The following is a 21611-nucleotide window of genomic DNA, read 5'->3' on the forward strand; positions in this document are numbered from 1 at the left end:
ATAAATTATCTACGATGATATATATGTATATATATATACTCTTTGTTATATCTTCTAGTTACTAAGTTTCCCGGACTTTGGCATAGATTGTGTTTTTACCAGGACGACAAATATTTTCTAACACTGTACAATAACCAGACATAAAGAAACAGTTTATTTTTAAATCTAACTTTTGCATACAAAGCGTGAATTTTGGCAACGTAGTGTCCTTACGGAACACCCTGTATATACAAAATTTTATGTTCAACGAGAAATGGGCCCCCATATTGAAGGATTGGCGAACAGACTTAGTTCTGCAGCATTTCAAATTCAAATTTTTATTCTAAATAGGATGTGACATCACTTATTGAAAGTAAAAAAAAACTACCACCCATTCCAAAATGATGAGACAATTCGAAAAATAGATAATAATAATAATAATAATAATTACTAACTAGACTTAGCCGAGTAGTAGGCATTATAAATTTATGTCTGTTCCTAGTGTTAACATTAATTATTATGTTATGACTGTTTCTTGCAAATTCACTTATGTGCCTATGAACAAACATTAAATTATCAAGAATATATTCAGAAGCAACGGTCAAGATGTTAATTTCTTTGAATTTTGCTTTCAAATATTCTTTAGGACCTAGGTTATAAAATGAGATATGATAATAAATCTGGAAAGATTACTAATACACTAAAACAAGAACTATTACAAACACCACTATAACAAACTGTATAGTTCACAAGCAATAAAAAGAACTAATTATCTTATGATATACCAAAAATGAACCATAAACTCTATTCGTCGAATACTTTTATAAATAAAGTACGCGGAAGTTCTTACAAGCGCTAACTTTCAAATTAAACGTTAATAAGTACTCGATATACAGTCAAAAAACAGTTAATCATATATGTTGTACTTGTGTACATATTAATCTATTGTTAATTAATTGGAGTTATACAAGCTTAAGCGTAAAGTGAATTGCAAATTAGTTTTTTTTTAAACACACAGTACATTAAATCCCTTAGTTTCACTCAATTTCAAAAAATTCTCATATCACAAACACAGTCACTTTCTAACCGTCAATATTTATCACCTATTTTAGGTATTTAACTTATAATATCACACTGATCGCTAAATCTTTACAGAGTCTTAAAATAAAAACCCGGCTGTATAACCCCTTACACTTGACCACTTCCAAATACAAACTAACAATTTACAATGGCGGGACGCAAAACAACAAAAAAATAATCATTTACTTTACGCGATACTTATTCTGTGGCAATAAATTTTATGCGAAATGCGTGACGTGTTAAATTAGTTGAATAGTTTGAAAGATAATAAATAATAATAGGTTCCTTGTGCCGGATGGAATAGGATTGAATATTTTAACTACTGAAGCTCGACAAATATTACTTCAAGTTCTTCAATAGATAGTCGTAATCACGGAATAGTAAAAAAAGAAGGACTCCGCGCCGTGATATTAGCAAGTGAAGCACCTTTATTCTAGTGTGTGTGCGGTTACGGGGTATAGATACACAATTTTTTCTCCCTTAAATAATCATATATCCACAAATACTTTTATAGTATTGTTTTTACACTTTTTCAAAACGCACGAAGGCATTTTTTATTTAATTTTATTGCGACGCAAACTGATCTGTCACACACGATGGCAGATCTCATAACGGCGGCCGATCGGCTTGTATGAGAATAAGTGTATGCGTGGGGCTATGTATTTACACGGAGTCCTTCTTATTTTACTCGTCCGTGAGTCGTAATATGAGTTTTTTTATAGCTGCCAGCGCTTGGGTTTATAGTAATTGAGGCACGATTTAACTTTGTACATTCTCCGTGCCTCTGGGCACACTGGCCCAAGTGTCTCGACACCAAACGGCACAAAGATGTAAGACTCACTGAGATCGTCCTCATTGCGACGTTTGCTTATCTTCGGCAGTCCAAGCAGTAGCCCTACCAATATGTTAAGCATTACAGTTTTATTCGTAAGAAAATTTTCTCTACAACATTATGAAATTGGTGCCGAATTGAACATAACAATTCAATATTTATATTAGTACCGTAAAATGACATGTTATGGAAAAAAGTTATTTTTTTCTTTTAATTTACCTATACTTTACTAAATAAAAACATTAAAAATAAACCAGACCAATAGAACTTCACTACCAAAAACATCGATATATAATCAAAAAATGTTCTTTTTTTTTAATCTTTAAAGTTCAATATCTTTATAACAGTTACGTTTCGCACACCATATTACAGAATCAAATTCATCAGAAATGACCTTAAGAATAAAGTCCTTTAATATATTGTACTTTCCCTTTATCCCTGTATAGTTAGTTCTATTAAGGAGTTCCAATGCGTATCTTTCTGCTTAATCACCAGACCTGTTCGAAATTTTCATTCCCTTTAAATTTAGTTGGTTATAGTCAGTTAACTATCTTGTCATATTATGCGAAATACCTTTAAAGAGATCCAATGGTCATTCGTAATCTTCTAATGTGAATGAAGCTTGAAAGCGGTTTTGATGAAATTTATTACAGAGATAGACAAGAGCTTCGGAAAGGACATAGGCTATTATTGCGTACAAGGCGTTGCGGGGTTGAAATAGGAAAAATTGTGGAAATTTGTAAAGTTCGTCAGTATCGAGGATAACACTACGAAAATATGTATTTAGGCACTTGATAAGAAATAAATAAGTATTTGTTGTAGCGTTTTTAAAATTTAGACCTGTGTGGGGATGAAATAGGGGATGAAAGTTATATAGTTGGTAGCTTTCAAAAATGTATTAACCATAGCAGTTTGTTGTGTATTATTTGCAAAGTGAGTACATCTAATATATAAAATTGTCATGTCGCGGTGTTTGTAGTTAAACTCCTTCGAAACGGCTTGGCCGATTCTCATGAAATTTTGAGTGCATATTGGGTAGGTCTGAGAATCGGACAACATCGATTTTTCATTCCCCTAAATGTTAAGGGTGGTCCACGCCATATTTTTTTTAATTTTATTGACATTTTTTTTTAAATTTGTTTGATTATGATTCAGCATTAAAAAATACATACAACTTCAAATTTTCACCCATCTACGATCAACATACTTTTGTATCGCGATTTTAATATCGGCAATACAACGTTTGCTGGGTCAGCTAGTTAAACAATAAAAATTGCTGCCCAAAGTAACTATTGCACACGCACGAAGTCGCGGGTAAGAGCTAGTATTCACGCAAGAAGGGTTACTTTTACCCGCGGGTAAAAGCCAGTATTCTAATAAACAAACCAGGAACAAATCTTTTTGTTATGTTGCTACTCAGTTATGTCGAGTTAGAGTAAGTTGTTCGGTGATATGTAATAGCATATTACAACATAATTCCAAAAAATATAAATAACATTTTTACTAAATTTAATTTTTTCCTGAGGAGATTAATACATTTTACTGTTATTAAGACGTCTGTAAAGCTAGAAAGGTCAAGTCGGCAGAATCACTCGTAATATATCTCAAAATATAGTGGCTCATTTAGTGCTAATTTAGTGCTGATAACAGATATTTGGTGCTGTGATAGGGGAACTAAAAATGAGAACACTGCTAACTTTTCATTAAGCTAGTAGTGTACCATCGTGACTATAAAGGTCAAGTCGGCAGAATGTCTCGTTTTATATCTCAAAATTTAGTGCTCATTTAGTGCTAATTTAGTGCTGATAACAGATTTTTGGTGCTGTGATAGGGGGACTAAAAATGAGAACACTGCTAACTTTTCATTAAGGTAGCAGTGTACCATCGTGACTATAAAGGTCAAGTCGGCAGAATCACTCGTAATATATCTCAAAATTGAGTGCTCATTTAGTGCTAATTTAGTGCTGATAACAGATTTTTGGTGCTGTGATAGGGTTACTAAAAATGAGAACACTGCTAACTTTTCATTAAGCTAGCAGTGTACCATTCGTGACTATAAAGGTCAAGTCGGCAGAATGTCTCGTTTTATATCTCAAAATTTAGTGCTCATTTAGTGCTAATTTAGTGCTGATAACAGATTTTTGGTGCTGTGATAGGGGGACTAAAAATGAGAACACTGCTAACTTTTCATCAAGCTAGCAGTGTACCATTCGTAACCGCGTTATGATGCAGTTGGAGCGACAGGCACATCAGCTAATAATTAAGTGCTCAATTAGCACCTGTACAAGCAAACAGATTTTTCAAAAAAAAAAATCTGTTTTTAAGTATAGATAACTGCTGACATAACGATACGAGCAATCATAGAGCTGAAAGATGACTTTAAAATCGGTATTGGTGAAATTGAAAAGAGTTACTTATTAGTGCTCAATTAATGCTACCGGTAAACTCAGAAAAAATTTTAGAAAAATCATTTTTCAACTGCCCGCTAAAAAAATCGAAGGTTTTTAATAATCGAAAAGTTATGGGTATTATTCTCTATTGCAAATATTGAGTTTTCATCAGATCTCAACGTTATAAGGTAACAGAAAACTACCCTGACTCCCCTCGCGATGTAGCCGCTGTGTGTCTTTTTTTTAACACACACACTTGTGTTAAAAAAAAGAGGAGTTGCACTCGGGGACTACCGCGGTAAAGCTATTGCATAGCATTTTTTATCAACTTATGCAATTATGCAAGTCGACTGACACATAATAATAAAAATTAAAAAAAGTGATAAAAATAAATAAATTAAAAAAAATCAAGACGTACCCCGGGCTCGAACCTGGGACCTTCTGCTCAAGCTGGTGCTAGGTTATTTTCGTTACGGAATTTCTGGATTCGGTCTGCACGCTCAAGTTTGAAGTCATCTTTCAGCTCTATGATTGCTCGTATCGTTATGTCAGCAGTTATCTATAAGTACTTAAAAACTGAAATTTTTTTTTGAAAAATCTGTTTGCTTGTACAGGCAGCACTAATTGAGCACTAAATTATTAGGTGATGAGCCTCTCACTCCAACTGTATCATAACGCGGTCACGAATGGTACACTGCTAGCTTAATGAAAAGTTAGCAGTGTTCTCATTTTTAGCCCCCCTATCACAGCACCAAATATCTGTTATCAGCACTAAATTAGCACTAAATGAGCACTAAATTTTGAGATATAAAACGAGTGATTCTGCCGACTTGACCTTTATAGTCACGAATGGTACACTGCTAGCTTAATGAAAAGTTAGCAGTGTTCTCATTTTTAGTCCCCCTATCACAGCACGAAATATCTGTTATCAGCACTTAATTAGCACTAAATGAGCACTACATTTTGAGATATAAAACGAGACATTCTGCCGACTAGACCTTTCTAGTCACGATGGTTCACTGCTAGCTTAATGAAAAGTTAGCAGTGTTCTCATTTTTAGTTCCCCTATCACAGCACCAAATATCTGTTATCAGCACTAAATTAGCACTAAATTTTGAGATATAAGACGAGTGATTCTGCCGACTTGACCTTTCTAGCTTTACAGACGTGTTATTAAGATATGTAATTATATTTAAATAAAAGTTTTAATGTACCTATATTTTCGAATGGGTGGTTGATTTTGACGTTCGATAAATATTCGTATTTGCATTTAAGATGATAAAATACACATAGAATAGAATAGAAATATATAGTATTTATTTACCATATGGCTACGGTTTGTAAAGTGGCTTTGGTAAAGTTCAGTGCAGCACTGTTGCACTGCGACAAATGTAATCAATTGTGATAGCTACTATTAACTACAGCTCACTGCTAAGATTGATTCTTTTCATGAATCTTATTAAATCTTTTGCAGTGAGCTGACAAATCTCAAGTGGTTGTTGAATTAATAACGACGGTGATTCAAAATTATTTCGTTGCGACACACAATGAGTTCGTGCTTTGGTTGTCAACATCTCATCAGTGATACGGATGAGTTCAATTCAGGCAGGCAACATTAGCACACGTGCCGCGTTATCTGTCCTCCTTCGAATATTTTTATTACCTGCGTTATCGCACTATCTGCTCAGGCCACCTGGGCTAGCTATTGTTATCGCGCGCTATTGTTCGGGACTCTTTGAGTCTCGCACCTGTTACGTTCCTTCGCGGAACGTAGCTTAGTTATTATCTGTGTTAATTACCCGGCTTTACGATCGTGTTAGTTAGCACCTGTGCTGTGTTTCGCGATTCTGCACGCTAATCGTGTGTGTTTGTGAGTTGCAGTTCGTGCCGTGTGTGTCTTCTCCGCGGGGGCCTGCACAGCGTGCATCGGGGTTCCGGCCCAGCCAGTCTACATCCAGCAAAGCTAAGTCTAAGGCTTAATTACTATTATTAATTTATTTTTATATTTGCATATTTTATTCATATTACTATTATTTATTAATGTGCAAGTGTACAACTTAACTATAGTTGTCCACTTAATTATTATATTCCCCCTCTGCCTGACCCGGGCAGCGGGGGTTGTTGCCCCAACCTAGTTAATAAATATGACAACCATGGCTTCACCAATGGTTCCCGACGAGGGCTTCTTCAGCGCTCTCTTAGATAGGTTATTTTCGGAGAAGATCGCTCCACTAATGAAAGTAACAATCAACGAGACAGTGGATGCCGCTATCAAAGCGAAATACAACAAATATAACTCATCGTCTGACGTTTCGGGTTCCGACGGGGAATCCGAAATGGAACTAGGTAATGACTCCGACGCAAGCTCCGTAGCTTCGGTCAAACCAAGGAAAGTGATCACCCGATCAGCCCGTCCGCCTGTTCTTTAGGCGTACTTTGACGCGCAGGTGACCCCTAAGGTCCCCGCGGTCAGTCCTAACCGCACGGAAGCCCCTCAGGCTTCCAGTGCTTCACCGGCCCAGCCGGAAACCGCTCTACCGTCGAGAGCGGAGAGTGTCGCGTCAGATGCTGACGGCTTCGTCACCGTCAGTCGCAAGAAGAAGCGCGGTCGCGAATCGCCTTCACTTGATGGCACACCCGCCAAGAAAGCCGCGGCCACGACTGGCTCCACTCCCGCGCCCGCTAAAGCCCGCGTACCGCCTCCGACCAAGCGCCCGCCTCCTATTTTTATAGGAGACCGAGGCCGCTGGTTGGTTATCAAAAATAGGATCCCGAAGACGCTCTCCTTCCAGGCGAGGGCGTACCAATCTCTCATCAAATTAAAAAAGAGGTAGCGGACCACCGCGCCTTGACATACCTTCTTAGAGAGCTGAGTGTGGGTTTCCACACGTACGCCCTGCCTGAGTAGAAGCGTCTGAGGGTCGTTATTAGGAACGTCCCCAGAGAGTTAGACGAGGCCGACATTCTGTCGGACCTCAAAGAGCAGGGTTACCCTGCACACGAGGTGCACCGTATGCGCGGAACCACCAACAAACAACCATTTAACATGGTTCTCGTCGTCCTCGACCTCACGCAAGAGGGAAAGGAAATTTTTAACATAAAATCGGTTTGCTCCCTTCAGGGCATCCAGGCCGAAGCTCCTCGCAACCGCGGGGGGCCTGGTCAGTGTCACAGATTCCAGTTATACGGGCACTCGGCAGGCAACTGCGAACACACCCCGAGGTGTGTGAAGTGCCTCGGCAAACACGGCACGCCAGAGTGCCCTCGACCAGCGCAATGCGCGGAGCCCCCAGCCTGCGTCTTGTGCGGGGAGAAGGGGCACCCGCGAGCTATCGCGGGTGTCCCAAGGCACCCAAACACAAGCGTCACCCAGGGCGCCGCCAGCCGCAAGGCAGAGCAGAGAAGGTGGAGTTCACTCCGACCTTCAAACCTGCGCCGCCTCCGAAGGTAAACACCTGGGCGAGGTCTCCTCCGGCTGCCAAAGCTGCCACAGAGGCCACTTTCGCGGCCCCCGCGCCCCTCCGGCCACCGCTAGCGTCCCGCCCGGCGGCGTCGGTCCCGCGACCGAGGCCACCGACCACATATTCCGTGCCCTCACCGATATAGGGCGAAAGTATTAAAACATTCGCGATGCCTAACTACGTAAGCGGACAGGTTAAACCACATACGCTCCGTATAGCGTATTTTAACGCTCAAGGCCTTAAGCCTCAACTAGACTTGGTGAAGGAGTTCGCTCACGAACATCAATTAGACCAATTCTTAGTGCAAGAGACATTTCTAAAACCACGTATACGCGATCCGCGTATCGCTAATTATAACTTAGTCAGGAATGATCGCACCACCCGTATGGGCGGCACCCTCATTTATTTTAAAAAGTCTCTACACTGTATACCTATAGATCCTCCAGTCCTCATTAACATCGAGGCCTCTGCCATCCGGGTCAGTATGGCGAATCACCAGCCGATCACTGTTATTTCAGCTTATCTTCCGCCCAACAAACAAGTACTTTACACAGATATAGAAGCATTACTCGGCCACGGGGCCACAGTCATAGTGGGCGGCGATCTTAACGCCAAACACTCCAGCTGAAACAGTAGAGCCACAAATAGAAATGGAATCTTATTAGATTCGCTGACAGACACGCTGAACTTTTCAGTAATAGCACCCGACGAACCAACACATTATCCGGATAACGTCGCGCACCGAGCCGACATTCTAGACGTTGCGTTACTTAAGAACGTAACGCTCAATGTAAATTCAATCGAGGTTTTTCACGAATTAGAGTCAGACCACCAGCCCGTCGTCCTAAATCTAGGCCCACCGGTTAACTTTCAACCACCGACGAAAACAGTGATCGACTGGCAACGGCTGGAAAAGGATCTCGAGTCTATCAAGTCCGACGACCTTGACCTTATACCGGACGTCATCGACTCGGTCGACACGGCTCACAGTGCTATCTCTCATGTGACGTCACATATACAGAATAGGATCAAGGCCTGCTCCAGGCAGGTTCCGACGATGCAACCGCATCGCCTAAACCTGACTCCAGAGGTCAGGAACTTACTCACACAGAAGCACAGAGCCACTAGACAATACGATAGGTATCCGTAGGACGAGAATAGGCGCCACCTCCGCTACCTACAGCGGGTGGTACGGGAACGTATCGCGGAACTCCGCGGCGAACGTTGGGACCGCTTGCTCGGCAACCTTAAGCCATCACATGTAGCTTTCTGGAAGCTGCGTCGCGCGTTCAAACAGGAGCCGCCCACTGTCATGCCTCCTTTGGACAGACCGGGACTGCAGCCGACGCTCGATGACGATGAGAAGGCCGAATGCCTCGCCGATAGTCTCGAGAGTCAGTGCTCTCCAAATGCAGCAGCCGACCCGACACACGTTGACGAAGTTGATCGTGAAGTTGAACGTCGCTCCGCTCTGAGCCCTTCAGGCGATGTAATAAAACCCACCTCTTACGAAGAGGTGAAGCTAATCATTAAGGAGCTTAACTCCAAGAAGGCCCCGGGGCCCGACACTATAAACAATAGGGTTCTTAAAATTGTATTGTCTAACAGCGCGTTCCCCGAACAATGGAAGGATTCCATTGTTATCGGTATCCCAAAACCCAATAAACCTAAAGCTAATCCGAGTAGCTATAGGCCTTTTAGCTTAATTAACTCGATCGGGAAATCGGGGAACTTTACGAAAGATTAATTCTCGCGCGTCTTAATCATTACATCGCGGAGCTCAACCTGATACCCGACATACAGTTCGGATTCAGAACCGCTCACTCGTGTCCCCAGCAGGCTCACCGACTCACCGAGTACATTCTCGTACGGCGTCAGCTTCACGCTACCACGGCAGCCGTATTTTTCGATGTCGCGAAGGCATTCGACAAGGTATGGCACAACGGTTTAGTATTCAAGCTGTATCAATTGGGAGTGCCAGACAGGCTCGTGCTGTTATACCCCAGTTATGTAGGTATTAATGCTGACTTAATTGCTATTCCATCTCAACCAGCATTATTGAATCAGTTATATAAGCCCTAGCTGCGCGCGGGCAGTCAGTTCGTGCTCGCTTCTCATAAGTTACGGTTCTGCCCAAGGGTCTCTAAAACTATTATTGTATAAGCAAGTCTTCATATTCCTTATAATATATTATATTTCTTTGTGTTAAATAAATGTTTTTTTTTAAAAAGCGAACTCAAAAGAGACCCATAACAGTGCGCATCATACGAGCCTACCTTACTGATCGCTCCTTCCGATATCGAGTAGAGGGCACCCTATCCTCACCCAGACCCATCAGGTCTGGCGTGCCACAGGGTTCAGTCCTCTCTCCCACTCTTTTCTCGCTCTTCACGAGCGACATTCCCAAGATTCCGAGTGTCCAGCTCGCTCAGTACGCTGACGATACGGCACTCTACTTTGGCTCCACTCCACACACACCGTGGATAAAGGATTACAAATACTTAGGAGTCACGTTCAACAGCAATATGAACTTCAAGAAACTTCAAGAAAAACATATTGATACGGTATGCAATAGAGCCCGATTTGTCCTCAGTCGCCTTTATCCACTTGTGTGTGGGCGAAGCAAACTTCCGCTCAAACACAAAGTGACGCTGTACAAAACCATCGTACGGCCCATACTGTCATACGCAAGCGTCGTTTTCGCGCACACCCGACCGAGCTACTTACGTCGTTTGCAAGTAGTTCAAAATAAATTCACGCGCATGGCAACCGGAGCCCCGTGGTTCATCCGAAACGTTGACCTTCACCGCGACCTAGAGCTTCCGACGATAGCTCAACACTTTAAAGAGATCTCGCGACGCTTCTTTGACAAGGCGCCTAACCATCCCAACATCTTGGTTAGGAAGGCATGCGGGTACACCACCCTTCACAATAGTCTCAACCCAATAAGACGTCCCAGACACGTAACGGTAGACCCGGATGACGACATCACCATCGCGAACGCGACACCCACACAAACACCGACACAGACACGCACACACCGCCTTCGCAGGCGTAGGCGCGGTCAACCACCGCAAACCACTGGCACTCGTCGCTCTGACGATGGCCAGCGGCCCGCACCCTAGATACACCACACATTGTTTTGATACCCGACGAGACGTTAGTCCTCGTCCTGTAATCGCTTCACTACACTCACTCACACACGGACTGACTGACGGACTGACATACACCACTTACACAATTACAAACACACTCCACAAACAGACACAAACACAAACATACATGCACACAAACATTTACACTACGTACATACATACAAACACACATACATACAATCATAAACACATACATACACACTTACATACATTACACAAAACATCACCACACTCGCCAGCGAGTGTGTTCTTATCACCTTTTCATCTTTCATCTTCATTTTCATTCTCTCTCCTTCCCACAAGCAAACAGCCGGTCTGAGGTTCGAGTCTCCTTAGGAGACGCCCCGCGACTGTTGTTGCGTAGTCTTTGCGGCCTCCACGGCCCACGTCCTACTTCGCTGTGAAAGCCAGGGCTGCTAACAGCACAGAGGAGGTTTAAGTCGGTATGGGGTGTCCGCTTACGCGGACACTCGAGTCCGACATATTACGCCCCGTTCCGGGGCGTAAATACGTGACCGTATTTACTCCTCTCAAAAAAAAAAAAAAGTGTTATGGATAAAATCTGTTGTTTGGATTGTAAAAATAACTTCCACTACAGCTGTGTTGGATACACAAAGAGCTCTTACGGTAAACTTACAGCAAAAGCTAAGACAAACTGTAAGTGTCCAGCCTGTAAGTTACCTCGAAAAAATGACGATGTCAATACTCCTGTGAAGTCAATGTTCGACAGTCCTCCGACCCCCGCAACCTTACCGTCGGCGGCGGGTAACTTAGATGAATATTTTAGAAACATGGAATTATCGCTTTTATTGAAACTAAAGACTGAGTTGGTCTCTTTAATTGAAGAAAAAATACTTAAGGACATCCAGAAAAAAGTAAAAACACACCTTGATGAAATAACGCAAAGTCTGAGCTTGTTATCAGATAAGTACGACACAAGAATGGCAGAAAACCAGCAATCAGTTGTAAATATAAACAATAAGTGTGTGTATTTAGAGAAGTGCAACGTTGCGCTTGAACAGAAGATCCATGAATTCGAGCAGGCTTCTCTAAATGATCGCATAGAAATAATGGGCATCGAAAAACTACCGGGTGAAAATCTCAAGGAGCTTATTTCTAAGGTTGGGGACACAATCAATGTAAATACTTCAGAAATCGAGTGGGCCAGACGAGTCACTACCACCCGCCCTCTGAAAACAAGCGCAAAACCGGCACCTATAGTGGTGAAATTCAAGGCCTCTCTCTATCTAAAAGGAGCTATCTCCCGTGAAACCTGGTTGGCGCAGCGCCGTAAAATGATGGAGGTGACGAGTGACAAACTAACAGGTGGATCCGCCACCAACAAAATATACATCAACGAAGCACTTACTAAGGTAACTAGAACCCTGTTGTGGAACACGAAGAAGCAGCTACATGGCGTATACAAGTACATATGGGTATCTAGTGGTAAAATTCTAGTAAAAAAAAGTGAAGATGAAAAGTCAATATGCATTCGTAATAAAAGTGAAATCGTGGCCTTACTTAACAAAAACTGAAGTTTTTATTTTTATTAGACTTAATAATTCATGATGAATCTATTCATTATGTATGTACTGATAGCATAGATAATTGGATATGTCAAAGTATCTACAAAAAAGAACTCTGTATTATTCACGTAAATATTCGTTCAATAAAAAAGTATTTTTCAGAACTTTAAGAGTTCTTAATGAATGTCTAAATTATAGAGATGTATTAGTAATAAGCGAACCTAATATCAATTATTCTTTGTTAACATTTTATAGCATTCCTGGATTCGATGTTAATGTACATAATCGTTGTGGGCGAAGAGGTGGAGGAGTGATGGTTTACTCTCGCGCGGGGTTGTGCGCGCGGCTTAATCAAAAACCTCTCCTTGTGAGCTGCGAGTGCGCAGCCGAGCTTGTTTCCATTGTTTGCGACTGGCAAGGTGAGCAATTACACGTCATTTCAATATATCGTCCACCAAGATACAATAATAAGAATAAAATCCAAGAATTTTTAACCTACTTTGAAAAACTTTTACAGTCATTATCTACTAGTAACAAAATAATTATATGCGGGGATATAAATATAAATTTATTAAGAAATACAGAAAAATATGTAAAATATTATGAAGATTTATTAGCCGAACATGGTTTTACAAAATGTATTAAAGACGTGACGAGAAGGGAAATTTTAATGGGTAATGTAGTCGAATCATGTTTAGATCATTTATTAAATCATCCTCGGCATTTATCGATTCTGCAGTAATAAAACATAAAATATCTGATCATTATTTGGTCGCGGCATCTATACAATGGAAACAGACGCCGAAAGTAACTCACTCGGGCGAGATGTGTGAATCACGCGTTGCGCCCGCCATTACCGCGGCCCAGCGCCGCCGCCGTGTGCTTGATAATAGATTAGTCAGAGAAAAATTATTAGAATCTAACTTCAATTATCTCTTAAATATTGATTGCCCATCTAAATTATACAATGAGCTATCTACTTTATTTAGTGATATATACAACCAATGTTATACAGTGAAAAATATGACTGGAAACAGGGACTTTAGAAATGAAAATTATTGGTTAAACAACAGCGTAAAAACTATGGTTATTGAAAAAGATAGATTATTCAAAATATGTTGCAGCGATCCAAAGAATATGGTAAAAAGACTAACTTATACTAGGTACAGAAACAAATGCCAAAAGGCAATTTTTAAATGTAACGTAGAACATGACAAAAAAACAATTTTAGATTGTAATAATAATATTAAAAAAAATTGGGATAAAATTAATGAGTTATTGGGTAAAAATGAGCAGTCTTAGGATAATCTAATCACAAGTAACATTACTAAACAAGGCGGCACGCAGGCTGTCTGTAATGAATTTGCTGATACATTCTTAAAGGAAATTGATCAAATAAAGCACTCCTGTAATGAAAAATGGCTGGAAAGGAAGACTTATGTTAAATTATCTAATGTGTGTATGAGATGGCAACCGGTTGATGACAAGGACATAAAACTAATAATTAATAAAATTAATAAAAATAAATCACCAGGCAGTGATCTTATACGCATGTCTGATTTAAAAATAATTGTTGATAAAATTAGCCCTGTTTTAGCTAAGCTGATAAATCTATCTGTAAAATATCACAAATTTCCACAAAAATTAAAGGAAGCAATCATTCGTCCAGTCTTTAAGAGAGGTGATCGTAAAGTATTTTCAAATTATAGACCGATAGCTATACTATCAAGTATTGATAAAATTATTGAAAAATGTGTTGTCAATCAAATAGGAAACTTTTTTACAAAAAAATAATATCTTAACGGAATGTCAACATGGCTTCCAGAAAAATAAAAGCACCAACACATTATTATCAAATTTTACAGACGAAATTAATACACATTTGGAAAAAAAAATATTTTAGCTTTTTTTTATGATTTCAGAAAGGCTTTTGATACCCTACAGACTGAAACCCTCTTAAATGGAATGGAGGAGTGCGGCATGGGGCAGCCGCTGAACCCTTGGTTCAGCGACTATCTCAGGGCGCGCTCTTACCGTGTTAAAGTCGGCGACACGTTTCGCGAGGAGAAACAAGTAAACTGCGGCGTCCCCCAGGGTTCCGTGTGTGGGCCCGTGTGCTACCTGTTGCACGTAAATAGCCTCTGTGGAGTATTACGTCACTGCTCCGCCCACATGTGTCGCCGGGTTCAAGAGGATGTGGATGCGGTAGTTGAATGGTCACATGATAACGGCATCATAATAAACGCTGACAAAACAAAGATGATAATTATTCACTCCCCGTATTTACGATCTATTAATAATCCACCTCCTCTGATTGCACACGGGTTTGATTGCTTCCATAATAAGAAAATTAACTGCACATGTAATCCTATCGAAAAAGCTAATTGTGTAAATTACCTAGGAGTAAAAATAGATACCTCTTTTTCCTGGGATTCCCACATAGAATACGCATGTAAAATATTAAGAATATTACTAGAAAAGTTTTATCATTTAAGTATTAAAGTCCCCTTACCAATACTAAAATGTTTATATTTTGCACTAGTGGATTCTATAATAAGTTACGCTCTTGATTGCTATGGATTAACATTTAAAACATATATAGATAAAATAGAATCATTGCAAACAAGATTTTTAAAACTACTCGTAAATAAAAAGACAAAGAATCAATGTAAAGGAGATTACTCTAAACTATATAAAATATGTAAAATTTTACCGGCTAGCCTGAAACATAAATATCTTCTACTTGTAAACAATTATAGTAAACAGGATCGTTTCACTAATTAAGTGCAACATAAGACTGGCACAAGGTCATTGTCCAAAGGTAAATTTGAAATACCCATGGTACAAAATTACTATGGAGATAGAACATTAAAAAAACGAGTTCCATACTTACTCAACAGTTTACCCGAGGACATAAGACGTGAGCCTACACTTGTTAAATTTATAAGTTTACTAAAAAAATACTTGTTAAATACGTTATAACCATTTATGTAAATTAATTGTATCAATAACTTACTTAATAATTTATAAGCTATGTTTATGTAAAGCGAATTATCTGCAGTCAAACTGCGTAAGCAGTTTTGCGGGGTATGGTGAAAAATAAATTGTAACTTTCATGAATAAATATATTACATACATACATGGTTACTCATTTACAAGGTTTTAAGTAAAAAAAAAAAAACTTTAACAGAGTTTGTAAAGGGGCTTTGACATGGGGAGAAAAACTGATAAGAACCTCCCAGCCCATCTTTTAAATCATTGCTTAGCCAACTTAATATAATACTACAGAATTTTAGATAGCTTGCGCAAAACCAGTTGAGAAACATGCATTATTATTTGCTATTATTTTAATCTTCTATATAATCTGCTGTACTATTTATTGCACTGACCTCTACTATATACCACTAGCGTAGCGGCTGTCATAGTGCTTTTGTGTCTGTTTGATATTCGCCATTTTGGCGCTGTTGGCCATATAGCGAGAGTCTGCGGTACTAAAACTAGTGATGACAACCTAATGGACAACATAGATGGTGGGAAACTATTCACAAAAAACAATTGTGTACCTTATAACGTTGATTCATGAAGTACAAATAACACGGAAAACGAACGAAATTAATTCAAAATGTAACATTACTTGACCAGAGTATTGTACGTTTCATCGCAGCCATTTGTATTATTCGTCAAAAATAGTTCTCTGGACGCTTGTGATTGGCGCTTCAAATAGGCACAAAAATTTGCTGTCAAACATATGTAACAGCCTTTCCCGTGTTATTTATACAGGTCAGTGGTGATAAATTATAATTAATATTGGAACAACACTAATTAGTAAACGTCAGGACGCTAAATCAGTTCGTAAAGGGTCTTTGACATGTGAGGAACACCAGCTTTTAAGTCATGAAATAAAATTGCTTACCCTACTTAAGTGGGTGCGCACAACCAGTCGTTTTAATCTTCTATATAATCTGATATACTATTATAAGCCTTCTTGTCAAAGTTGCTTATAAAATATCTCAAATATGTGTTAAGTGATTGATAGTGAGTGGTATTTTATTGTGAAATTTAATACCAAAACCTTATATCATTTATACGTCTAGATAGACTATGACAGCTGTGAAGACGTCGAAAAAATAGACTTATGAACTAACCTTCCTGGCCTGGCCATTCCTTGCCTGTTTTTATTGGTTGTCAAACAGCAAGAGACTCTATCTAGACGAATAAATTATCTAAGACCAAGTCCTATGAAGGAGCCTTTTAAAATTATAAGTTTCAAAACAAAAAGTTAGCTAGAGAGCTAACCTATTATTAAGGTGTGATTTTACTTATGGCGCGGCAGCTTCTACTAATATTTATTTATTGGCAAACAAACTGCTTAAGTTATATACACATTGTAACACATAATTTAAATTACACAAGCCAATAAAGTTTCCACTTAAATATAAACAAAATATAAAGAAATGATATACAATTAAACATAAAGCAATAAAAGTACACAAAAATACAAATGACACAAAATTTATAAAATTTATCGGTTGGACATATTTTAGGAATGTTTAAGATATTCTTTAATTTTTTTAGTAAAAGTTGGATAGCTGCTATGAAAAATGTCTAAGTGACTATAATTATTATTATAAGTGTTGCATGCTCTTATAATAAAACAATTGCTAGTATAATAAGTTCTACGAACACTGATAAAGAATGTATCTATAGAACGTGTATAATGTTTTGGACAGTTAAGTTTAATGTTACTTAAAATACAATTGGAATCAATTAAGTCATATAATATTTTGAAAAGGAAAACTTGATCTCTGTATTCTCTACGCTGTTGTAAAGATAGGTAATTAAATTGAGGAGTATTACAATTTTGAAACTTATAATTTTAATCTTTTAATAAATTTATTTTGTACACTTTCTATATATATTTTGTATAACGTGGGTTCCAAGCAGTCGAAGTATGTCGAATATGTTTTCTTTGTCTGCAGGGAGTGGTTTAGATGACTGTACCTAGCTAGCGTAGTCTAGACAAATACCAGTTCACTTTTTATCTCCAAAAGGAATTGTTACCGGTTGGAATGTTTTTAAATTCATATCCGCATTATCATTGCGTTTAGTTGTCCATATACTTTTATGATTAGTTCCATTCTTATTCGTGACAGATTTAAGATAATATTGATTGTTTGATTAAAGAATACTTAATACTTCCTTTGATATTATGTTCTAAATATAAAAAATGTAACCACTAAGAAGAATCCATTGTAATTTGGACACTATCTAACTGAAAGAAAATTAAAAAAAAAACAAAAGAATTTTATAGTGATTTATAAAATTATTACTAAATATCCACTATTTTATTTTACTAGAATAACATTGGGACACCATGAATATTAAATACGTATTTTCTAGTCCTCGTTTGGCGTAAATGGCGGATGAATTATTTAATATAATTAAATTATGTCTTCCATAAAGTTCAGAATAGCAGCTTAGATAATTTATACGTCTAGATAGAATGTGACAGCTGTGAACACGTCGAAAAATATAGCGGTGAACTGTTAACCTTTATTATTTAACTCTCTGTTACTTCAGCAACGCACGTACTCTAAAACAAAGTGACATACGAATCGCGAGTGAAGCCATAGCGTGTAATGTGAGCTTTGAGTAAATTACAAAATGGGAGGACAAACGAGCGTTGAGCTGGTGTTAAGTGATCACCGCCGCCCACATTTTCTTACAACACCAGAAGAAACACAGGACCGTTGCCGGCATATATGGAAGGTGTACGTGTTTTTTTTTACTTGTACGCGATTCTCCTCGGGTGGAACGTCTATTTTCGACTCACCAATATTCACGGAATGAGCGATAAACGTCCTTAAATATTTAATTTGTATAAATATTTACTTAAACGTCGTTCAAGTTTGTTTTCTAGTTAAGTGTGGAACTAAAGCAGTATTCGTATGTATTTTCCTCTCAACACCTACTCAAGTTGGGGTCGATAGTATCATTACAAACAAGTCACAACCTCTTCGGAAATTCCCTAATCTTCACTACTACGTATGAAATAGAACTTAGCAATAAAACTTAACTCAGATACAAGCAAATAATACTGTGCATATACACAACATACAAATACATAAATACCGCACAAAATCATTAGAATAAAGCCTTTATATTTTTATCTTTTTCTTTTCCTTGCAAACTGAATAGTAAAAATTCATCTGGTATTTTGTTCTAGGTTAGTCATGCATCATTTAGTATCTAATGATACATCAATATCTTTGTTCCAAAGAAGATCTACATGGGCTCATCTTTTAAATGTTTGTTTTGGCTGTTAATCCATTAATGTTCTTGCCTCTCTACGTAAATAATCGTAACCCACAAAACTGCCATTTTTACTTTTTTGTATTTTCTTAATGAACTTAATGAGAACTATAAACTGTGTAAATTTCAAAATCAAATAATAAAGAATAAGGCTTTTATGTTTTAGTTTTCTATCGTATGTTGTTTTTCCATGCGGCGTAACTGATTGTATTTACTCTGGCTATACTTTACGCGGGAGGAGTGTGCGGATGAGGTGAAGCGCTGCGTATCGTATGTATCACTTACCGGTTAATACGTTGAACTTGCACATGCTCTAATCACAAATTTTTATTTAATTTGATGTGATAATTATTGATTGGTTTTACATTGAGCATTTAGCATTGAGAAAGTCGAATATTATAAAATATTCCCGAGCATAAAAACCCTATGATATTGCTTGTGGATCGGTCTGAAATGCCTTGAATGTTTGTGACGTTGTACATAAAACTGAAGAGGATCTCTGCATTTCAAACAATAACACTGGAAACAGACTATTGGATAAGTATTTTTAACGTTTTATATGATTTTTACTCGTAGATTACAAAAATACCGTTTTTAGTAATACTTATCAATCAAATCAAGTAAGACTATGATTAGTATCACTTATGATTATGTCCGTTGTTTTTATCTTCTAAAATTATATAGTATGTAACTCAAACAATTTTTTACATCGTTCATTATAAAAAGTTATTTATTGTATCTAATACTTACTCTTTTTTACTTTGTTCGCATAAGAGTGTTTACTATCGTATTTATAACTTAACATAATTTACGTTGCTTTATCTCTTATTGTAACTAGCAATACGATAGTATACATGGGACATAATTGTGTGTGGCAGCCATCTTGGATTTCAAAAATGATCACAAAATTGTTCTCTGCACCCTCGAGAACCTCGGACACGATATCCATATTGCTAAAATCATAATTTTGTACGGCGACCATCTTGGATTTGAAAAATGATCACAAAATCGTTCTGTGCACCCTCGAGAACCTCGGATACGATACCCATAATGCTGTAATCACAATTTTGTGAGGTGGCCATCTTTGTTTTCAAAAATGATCCCAAAATCGTTCTCTGCACCCTCGAGAACCTCGGACACGATAAACATATTGCTGAAATCATAATTTTGTGCGGCGGCCATCTTGGATTTCAAATATGATCACAAAATCGTTCTCTGTACCCTTGAAGAACTTCGGACACGATATCCATATTGTTGTCATCAAAATTTTGCGCGTCGGCCATCTTGGATTTCAAAAATGATCCAAAAATCATTCTCTGCACCCTCGAGAATCTCGGACACGATATCCATATTGCTGAAAACATAATTATGTGTGGCAGCCATCTTGGATTTCAAAAATGATCCCAAAATTTTCTCTCATTCTCTGCACCCAAGCAATATGGATATCGTGTCCGAGATTCTCGAGGACGCAGAGAATGATTTTGGGATCATTTTTGAAATTCAAGATGGCCGCCGCGCAAAATTATGATAACAACATTGTAGGCATCGTATCTGAGGTTCGCGAAGGTGCAAAGAATGATTCTGGGATCATTTTTGAAATCCAAGATGGCCGCCGTACAACATTTTAATTTCAGCAATATGGATATCGTGTCCGTTGTTCTCAAGGGTGCAGTCAACGATTTTGTGATCATTGTTCAAATCCAAGATGGCCGCCGCACAAAATTATGATTTCAGCAATATGGATATCGTACCCGAGGTTCTCGAGGGTGCAGAGAACGATTTTGTGATCATCTTTGAATTACAAGATGGCCGCCGCACAAAATTATGATAACAACATTGTAGGCATCGTATCTGAGGTTCGCGAAGGTGCAAAGAATGATTCTGGGATCATTTTTGAAATCCAAGATGGCCGCCGTACAACATTTTAATTTCAGCAATATGGATATCGTGTCCGTTGTTCTCAAGGGTGCAGTCAACGATTTTGTGATCATTGTTCAAATCCAAGATGGCCGCCGCACAAAATTATGATTTCAGCAATATGGATATCGTACCCGAGGTTCTCGAGGGTGCAGAGAACGATTTTGTGATCATCTTTGAATTACAAGATGGCCGCCGCACAAAATTATGATAACAACATTGTAGGCATCGTATCTGAGGATCGCGAAGGTGCAAAGAATGATTCTGGGATCATTTTTGAAATCCAAGATGGCCGCCGTACAACATTTTAATTTCAGCAATATGGATATCGCGTCCGTTGTTCTCAAGGGTGCAGTCAACGATTTTGTGATCATTGTTCAAATCCAAGATGGCCGCCGCACAAAATTTTGATTTCAGCAATATGGATATCGTGTCCGTGGTTCTCGAGGGTGCAGAGAATGATTTTGGGATCATTTTTGAAATCCAAGATGGCCGCCGCGCAAAATTATGATGACAACATTATGGGTATCGTATTCGAGGTTCTCGAGGGTGCAGAGAACGATTTTGTGATCATATTTGAAATCCAAGATTGCCGCTGCACAAAATTATGATTTAAGCAATATCGATATCGTGTCCGAGGTTCTCGAGGGTGCAGAGAACAATTCTCTGATCATTTTTGAAATCCAAGAAGGCTGCCGCACTCGACTAGTTTTTTAGCAATATGGATCTCGTGTCCGAGGTTCTCAAGGGTCCAGAGAACGAATTTGTGATCATATTTGAAATCCAAGAGGGCTGCCGCACACAGTTATGTTTTCAGCAATATGGATATCGCGTCCGAGGTTCTCTAGGGTGCAGAGAACGATTTTGTGATCATATTCGAAATCCAAGATGGCTTCTACACACAATTATGTTTTCAGCAATATGAGTATCGTGTCCGAGGTTTTCGAGGGTGCAGAGAA

At 38.6% G+C, this 21611-nt stretch overlaps 1 pseudogene; it reads left to right on the top strand.

Moving 5' to 3' along the window:
• The first annotated feature begins 11448 nt into the window (after positions 1–11448).
• Positions 11449–12794, top strand: LOC126969713 (uncharacterized; annotated as a pseudogene).
• Positions 12795–21611: the final 8817 nt, after the last annotated feature.

Source organism: Leptidea sinapis, chromosome 19, assembly GCF_905404315.1.
Source record: "Leptidea sinapis chromosome 19, ilLepSina1.1, whole genome shotgun sequence".
Lineage (NCBI taxonomy): Eukaryota > Metazoa > Arthropoda > Insecta > Lepidoptera > Pieridae > Leptidea > Leptidea sinapis.